Raw genomic sequence first — 9138 nt, forward strand, 5'->3', positions numbered from 1 at the left:
ATTAGATTAACTGTAGAATAAAACTCTCCATATTCTGAGTGTGTTAACTCAACGTGTCAATTTCCCATCGCAAATATTGTTGTCCACTAGAATTTGAAGTGGTTTTGAATAAGACACTGGCGAATGATAAAAAATCACTCAGTGGAAGAAAATCATTCGTCACATTGATCACGGTTGATGCTTTCTTACGCCATGAAGCTCTTTCTCGACTTCAGTCTACTTGTCTGACTCGCAGTGGAGAAAACTTAATCCCGTCCCTTAACCCCCAATGGTTCGGAGTTTCCGTCCAGTCATTCCTTCCCAAACAATGGCGGTGATCTCGTGGGTTAAAACAAACGTGAGCATTTATATAGAGTGATATCCACTAAACGTGCTCAAAGCGCTTTACCAAGCGGCCAAGACAGCTATTGTGTTTAGCCTGTTAACTGTCTTACTCTGGAAAGACGTGTATTTTAAAAAATGGCCTTGTTTATGAGTAATTATCACTAAATCGCATCAATCGGATTATAAACGTTTAACTCTCTCCTTATCTGCAATTTTTCAAATTTTCCAGAAAGCTTCACAGCCACCCAGCATAAAAACAGATTTGTCTTACTCAAACAGAATGTCACAGTAAAGATTATTCACATTTATTTTATTAAAGTTTTATTTTAGTAAGAACTGAATTCATCTCACTCCAGTTATATTTCAAAAACTTTACCTTCTAATATTAGATCATCGTTCCTTTAATAGCCTTCCCTCGAATTAATTTCTAATTAGTGAATACTTTTCGTTCTACATTCCGTCACGTAACCACGTATTATAAAAGCTGATAGGTCTAACATTCTACACTCACTTCTCTCTACAATCTATGCGGACGGACAACACTCCATTCCTCACACTATGTATATATATATATATATATATATATATATATATATATATATATATATATATATATATATATACTAGTAAAAAGCCTGCAATTTCGCGGGGAAAGAACTATTTTCATTCAATATTGCCTGAATCATTTTCTTGATTATCTTGATTACGATTAGATGCACACTTTAATCGATGTGCTTGTCGCTGCCATGCTTTATTCGGCATGATTTTAGTTTATCAGTCAGTAGATATCAATATCAATAAGTCACAAGTCTTTACCACGCTTGACTTGGGAAGTCTTCCGAAAGCTCCTACAAAGGGAAACAACTTAAATAATATTGCCTCAACTAACCCCAAGAAAAAGTAAAACCCAGAGTACCTTTAACTAACCCTAATAGGAAAATAAACACTCTAGCATTATGACTAACCCTAATAGAAAAAAACACTCTCAGACTGCTTTGCACTACCTTTCAATACTTCACAAATTAAAATGGCGGCCGAGAATCAAAACAATGGTCAAATTAGGAGATTTTAAACTTTCACAAATTTATCAAGGTTTGTTCTAGAGTTTTAGAAATGCTTCTATATGATGACAAATTGAATAAATAAACGCCTGACAAAATATCTACGGTGAAAATACAAATTGAAAGAATACTGGGGATGTAGGAGCTTTCGGAATGTCTCCCCCCTAGCACCTTTACTAAGACTTATGACAAACACTAATAGAAAAAAAATCCTCACAAATATCTATATGGTGACAAATTGAATAAATGAACGCCTGACAAAAGATCAACGGTGAAAATAAAAATTGAAAGAATACACGGGATGTAGGAACTTTCGGAATGTCTCCCCTTTACCTAACTTATGTGAGGTCAAATGAAAATCTAAAGCAGACGCCAAAAATATCAAGTTTGTTCGGGCTAGAAGCTAGACAGATACAATTGACAGTTTGCCGACAACGTTTAACTAAATATTTCCCAGGGCAATAATTATCACATCGATGGCATAAAAACGACCGTAATATTAGCAGTAATATTAGTAGACGTTGTTAATCGGTGAAACTTGTTTAAAATTTGTGTAAATCCGAATACCTTCATGTGATCAAGTGAAAAATATCACTATGAATGCCACGATTTGCTGAAAAATGCCAACACACTCACATGTATACACCACACACAACACACACACACACGCACACATACAAACATACACGCAATTAGAACATAACACTGATCACCGCTAAATCAACAACACAACGGAAGTAATAATAATACTTGATGTCATAAATAGATGACGCAAACTGACAACTCGATTCTGAGTCGATTTTGAGGAGTTTCTTAGTGTCGTCGGTACATATTTTATGATATCTATTTGACTCAACGAACTTTCAAACTGACTTTAAATTATAAAAGGAAATCAAGTTATCTGTTTATCTATCTGTAAAAAATACATTTCTAATTTTCAAATCTTTCAATAGAGGTGTGCTCCGTATCAATTTTTTTATTGACTCAAATAAGCACAAGGTTCTCCACAATGCTATATTTTTTAAAGAAAGGATATATATATATATATATATATATATATATATATATATATATATATATATATATATATATATGTGTGTGTGTGTGTGTGTGTGTGTGTGTGTGTTTGAAGATTTTTAGCTTTTAGGACTTTGTGGATATTTTTATCTCCATCATCAATACACCGGAACTTTTGACTTTGACAGTGCAGTCATTGACGGATCAAGAATCAAGCCTGAGCCCGCCATCGGAGAATGAATACAACCCTTCTCAATTGGAAGTAGATTCTCATCAAACGTACCCGTCTGATATTATATTGTCATAAGATACGTAATATCTGATAACTTCTATTTGTAACTGTTGTCACAGTAAGGGTTGTTCACAAGTATCTTATTAAATTTTATCTTATTAAGAACTGAATTCATCTCACTCCAGTTATATTTCGGTAGGCTTGGATAAACTTTACTTTCTAATATTAGATCGTCTTTCCTTTTATAGCCTTCCCTCGACTTAATTTCTAATTAGTGAATACTTTTCGTTCTACGTTCTGTCACGTGGCGACTTATTACAAAAGCTGATAGGTCTAGCATTCTACACTCACTTCTCTCTACAATCTATGCCGGACGGCCAGCCGCTCCATTCCTCATATATATTTGAAGATTTTTATCTTTTGGTACTTTGTGGATATTTCATCTCCACCATCAAGACGCCGGAGCTTTCACCTTTGACTGTGTAATCCTCAAAGCATTAAGGATCAAACCTGAGCCCGCTGTCGAAGAAATATCTAAATAACCCCTTCCCAACTGCCTGGAAGTGGAACTTTACGAGCCTGAGCCCGTTATCGGAGGAATATAGAACCCACGCCTGTCAACTGCCTGGAAACGTAACCTTACGAACCTGACATTATATCATCATAAGTTACGTAATATATTCACATTTCTATTTGTAACTGCCACAATCACTATTTATCTCTTTTAATTAAATTTCGTCTTTCTTTTTATTTCATCTTAAACAAATAGTTAATTGTTTTTCATTTATAGTAACTAGTAAATTCTGGGGCCTCATTCTACATATCGTTATGCATAGTCGAGTAGCTCTTTACTCACTTGAGACCATGACAACTGTCATAATCTTTATTCATCTCATTTAATTAAATTTCATCTTTCTTTTTATTTCATCTTAAACAAATCGTTGATTGTTCTTCATGTTAAAGTATCTAGTAAATTCTGGGTCCTTATTCTTCACATTTTTATTTTATGCATAGTCGAGTAGCTTTTTATTCATTTGAGACCATGACACAGAAAAGCAAGAAGTACATTCTATACACAAAAGTGTTCAGCAAAATGAGATCTACAAAGCAGTATCAAGTTTTTATAGCTATAATAATAAACATATTTCCATTAAATATTGTGATGCACAAAGGAATCAGAAAGAGAAAATTGTTAGCTGCATTGTAATGTATGTGACGATTTTCCTATGGTTGGTAAGGAGGTTAAGGTTACACATAGTTTTGACTGTTGGTACTTTATATCCGGCGTGTGGACGTTATAAGTGTTTTACCTAAACGCAAAGCATCAATAGTTAATTTTGAGCACTCAATTTAAATGACCTAGCTATATCGGTTAGACCTTCATTTTAACGACCGTCATATATTTTGATTAAAATAGCTATCGAGTGATTAAAGTTTTTTTAATTGGAAAATTAAATCTACAATTTTTTAAGTTCAATGCACTTGATGTTCAAATGTAATAAATCTATTGATTACTTTTTTATACGCTGCGCAGATGTTGTTTTAGAAGGCATTGTGTGGAAATAATAGCCAAATTCAAAAACAACTTCAATTGACTCAATGATAATACTCAAACATAATAATGAAAATAAAAATATACGGACTACATAGATATTTATTGTTTACTCATATTTATTGATATCCAAATAGTATGACTGAAATCAATAGGTCCATAGTTACAACTCGTGTAACCCAAATTATAATGTTGTTTTTGTTGAGATCAAAACTATGGACGATATTATTGTTCATTGTAATCATGTGCGATTATGTGATCTAGTGGTATGGCGCTCGCCCTTCGGATCAAAAGGTCCAGGGTACGAGTCCAGGGTTCGGTAAAAATAATTGAGCATTGTTTACCTCACCCCATTTGCCTTTTATTTGGTCAAAAAAGATTATAACGTCATATCATTAAACTATAGTCAGATTATTTTATTAATGGCGTGTGTTTTTCTGGTTTTTCTCAGCTGTCCCTCTATCAAAAGTTTTAAACATTTGTGTCAACCTCTGAATCAATTTGTTTTAACTGAAACTAGATTTTGGACCGTATTGATGCCATATTAAAAAAGTTTTTCCTGGTCATCAGACTGTGCAGATTGATGTGTCAAGTATTTCTTGGTGGTGGTGGTTGTTGTTGTTGTTATTGTTGAACACATATTTGTGGAGACACTGTCTCATAATTGATGAATTTTTACTTAGTAAATAAATAATGAATTTATATAGCGCCTAAACATCTTTTGACCAGTCTACATAAATTTATGTAATCCTCTTTGGCTTAAACACAAGCTATTTCTCAAACTTTTGCAATCAAATTTATATTGGAAGCGCGTTATGTTCACTTTCGTTTGTATTCACCAGTAACGTGTATTGATAGTTATAAGATGTAGATGTCTGATAGTTAATAATTGCCATTCGTTGCTTCATATTCAAATATTGCACGTATATTACGCTTCAATTAACCAAACACTCCAGTTTAACGATTTCCTTCAAAATGGAAATGCGGAAAACTCATAGTTTTGGTAATATTAATCTTCTATGAGTTCCGATTAATCTGACCTAGTTAAATTAATCCACTTTATGACGCAAAGAGTAGGTGCCTACCTATATATAAACTCCAACCACCAGTCCGATGTAACCACAATCTGCGATATACACCCACAGTGAGTAACTTGCATTCTTCGACGTTGTTGATCACTCATACGACCTGAAAATGATGAAGGGACTCTGCCTCGTGATGTTCGTAGTCTTGTTAGCTTATCCATTTGGGGCCAATCAGGGTATGGCATCAGCACAAGGTCTAGAGAAACCAGACTCGGACTATCCTATGGAAAGAGTAAGTACCAATTCATTTTTTAATGCATTTGATACTGAATAAGTCTTTTTTTTTGCAATTTGACTATGAACGAATAGGCATTAGCTATCTTATTACCTTTCCATTTGCTCAAAGTCATCGGTCACATTGCAAAATGTGCTCAAAATTACCCACACAATGAAAAGTGTTCACAGTTTGAGAAATATCCAATGTTACATTTTTTCATGTTGCTCAGCATGACTCATGGGTATGTTTACAACTTTCATAGACAATCAAAGCAGCGTTTTTAGATACATTGAGAAATGTCCAATCGTTGTACAGCAACAAAAGCATGTGATCGATGACTAGGTTGGACGAAAACATGAATATAGATCGCTCCCTTTGAAATAAAACTTGGTGTGAGTTTAAAAACTTCCCTTCTGTGTTGACATTATATATTTTATTATCTTCTTGTTCTTTGTTGTTGTTTTTTTTATTTTTTAATTATATATATATTTGTTTTGTTTTTGTTTTTTCTTTCTCTTTTAAATTTTCATTATGATGTTGATTTTTAATATATATTTTCCAATCTCTAGTGAAATTGTAGTTTATATCATGTTGACATAATATACATATAACATGAACATTATGATAATATATTATAAAACGTATATGGTATTTAAAGGTCATATGACCTAGTACACCATTAAACATTCATGCCATACCACGACTTCTGATGACGTGTATCAAACTGACTCAAAACGGTATTATGTCAGATTGATTTCAGTGCTAAAAATAGAATCTTTTGTATGTAAATTTTATATTGGTTGTTTCGAGTTTTGTATGTAGTCGTTTTATCTTTCCATTTAGGCCGAAGTGTACATATTTACAGGTCTGAGAACCAAACGCTATTGATAAGATTGTTTTAACATTGTTGTTATGGGCAATTATATTTATCGTTGGTTTGAAAGTATTTATACTCCATTACATCAATGAGACCATTAAAAAAATGAGCTGTGGAAATTGAGCTTTTATATAGCGCAATATCAACTAAACATGCTCAAAGCGCTTTACAAGGGGTCCCTGTCCAACAGCAACGTTTAGCATTTAGGAGAAGACATGACACCTGCAAGGAGATATAATTTTTTCGGAGAGAGACAAAACTGTTAACGGCCTGGTACTCATTTTACACTTGAGTACGGTGAGAAAATGTGAGTAAAGGACTTTTTCCAAGGACTGAACTATGCACCGAGCGAGGCTCGAACCCAGGAATCTTCCGATCCGAAAGACAGTGTCATACCACAAGATCACATAGCCACACAAACTAAAAAATTTAATCAATGAGACCATTACAATTTGGGTTGTCAGACCTTCAAATACACGCACCTTGATTTAGGTCCAATGATGAGAACAGTGAAAATTTTGTTTGTGTTAGTTTGAGACATTGTATGAAACTCAACGACTCAAATCCGTATTATTGTTTGTATAAAACGGAGGGGCTGCCTGAAGCCGTTGATCGTAAAAATAACTAACGAAAGTGTGAAAATGGAGAGGCTTCATACGGGAACAAAACATACAATTGTTAGTATTATTGTTTGAATATCCACAAAAAAAAAGAAAAGATAACATGATGACCATTCGTCTCAAAACGTTATGTCCAGGTAAACCAGCTGCTAAAAGGGAAATTTAAAGTCAAAATAACCAAAGATGTGAATTTTTAATTTTTAGTAATATTATCACAATAATTCAATGAATTTAAAGAGCACCTGGTTCCAATAAAATTGCTCATTGACGCTTTCCATAAACATACAATAATATTCACGTACACATTCTAATCCATAAAACTGACAAGTTAAAAATGACATTGATAGAATAATAGGATATAATATTTTAACAAAATGCATCTAGGAATCTATAGAATATGCTCTACAGATGGAAGAAAAACATCAGTTTTATCCGCTTTCAACGGCAAGTGGATTGTCAATGTTTTGTTGTTTCAATTTTGACAGAGTTCCGCAATCAGGAGTTATGGCGGTCAAAAAGTTTTCTTAACAAATTTAAATAGGGCTCAACAGTCGTGACGTCACTTCCCTCGTAATGACGCATAGTAGCTTAACAACTGGTTCTAAACTATTGGGAAACGGGCGGGCGGACGCCCTTATGAAATACTTCTCCGACGAGCATAAACGTGTATCCAGAGGAGAAAAACGTCATAAATCTGATCATGTTTTGACTTTCATACATTCTGATCACATGACATGTGCCATGACCAAGTACTAATTTTACACCCTAGTACGGTGAGAAAATGTAAGTAAAGAGCGTTTTCCAAGGACTCAACTATGCGCCGAGCGAGGCTCGAACCCAGGACCTTCCGATCCGAAAGCGAGTGTCATACCACGAGACCACATCTGCACAAATACAGAGTCACGATTACATTGCTCTTGTATTTTGTTTGTTGTTTTTTTTACGTTCCAGAACTTTATCCAGACCGTTCTCTAGCTCTAAACTAATTAGGTCTTACATGACTTCCCCCGTAATGACGCATCGTAACTTAGTACCTGGTTCTAAACTATAGGAACAATTGCGGACGCTCTTATGAAATACTTCTCCGACGAGCATAAAAGTGTATCCAGGGGAGAAAAACATTATCTATCCGATCATGTTTTGACTTTTATACATTCTGATCACATGACATGTGAAAAGGTTCTAGTCAGCATGAAGAATAAAAAGTACCGATTTTCTTTGTTTAGAACCAAGCTGCTGGTTGCTGAGCGGGCGGAGGTGACATCAGACTAATGAATCCTATTAAAATACATCTAAGTTAATCCACTTACTAACCATGTTTCCTTTTTATGTATCTCTGTAGGTTGAACGTGCTGCGAATGCTGAGCTTAACCCCCCAATGGAGAAAAAGTGTCCCCCTGGTTATTTTTTCACGTGTTAATAACAACAGGACGACTGATGCAAAGATAAACAACTCGGCAATAACCATACTTTCGGCTGACATGTTGTCAGACCTAAATCAAACCAAAATAACCAGAATAAATGACCTTATTTGTGTCAGTAACAAACAAACCATCGTGCTATTTATTGTTTTCTTTTTTATTAGTGGATATGGAGAACCCTGGAAATATGAGGGGCAAAAAAAAGGAAGGTTAACTCCCTCCTTACCAGCCATTTCCAGAATGTTCCCTGCACCATCAGGCCAATCCAACACAAAAAATAGATTTTTCTCTCAAACAGAAAAGCAACAGCTACATTCTATACATATTATTGTTCTGACCTCTACAACAAAGACTCAAGTTTTTATAGCTATAACAAAATAATTTTCTTTAAATTTTATGACATAAAGAAGAAACTAGAATGAGAAAATTGTTGATTTCATCGTAACGAATTTGACGATTTTTCTATGGTGGGTAAGGAGAGGGTAAATGGTCTAAAGCCACTTTATAGAGATGAAAAGTGCCATGTCGAAAAATAAAACGGGTTCAAATCTAATTGGAAATGTAAAGCCACTCCTCTGGAGGTCTGGATATATGTAAATTGTGAAATTGATTTTCTGGTTTACGAGTGACGGTATCGAATTGTCTAGTCTAAATTTATGCTGGTCGTCAGGAAAGATCATCCAGCCTCGCTCTATTACGTCCCATAATCCTGAATAATCTATGTATACACCT

The 9138-nt window shown here is 34.5% G+C and overlaps 1 long non-coding RNA gene across 1 annotated transcript; it reads left to right on the plus strand.

Annotated features, from left to right (window-relative positions):
* The first annotated feature begins 5291 nt into the window (after nucleotides 1–5291).
* Nucleotides 5292–8537, plus strand: LOC144955836 (uncharacterized). The gene is made up of 2 exons (XR_013641817.1): nucleotides 5292–5503; nucleotides 8328–8537. It is a non-coding gene; the product is annotated as an uncharacterized LOC144955836 (long non-coding RNA).
* Nucleotides 8538–9138: the final 601 nt, after the last annotated feature.

Source organism: Berghia stephanieae, chromosome 10 (genome assembly GCF_034508935.2).
Source record: "Berghia stephanieae isolate SIO BIC M18660-M18661 chromosome 10, UCSD_Bste_1.3, whole genome shotgun sequence".
Lineage (NCBI taxonomy): Eukaryota > Metazoa > Mollusca > Gastropoda > Nudibranchia > Aeolidiidae > Berghia > Berghia stephanieae.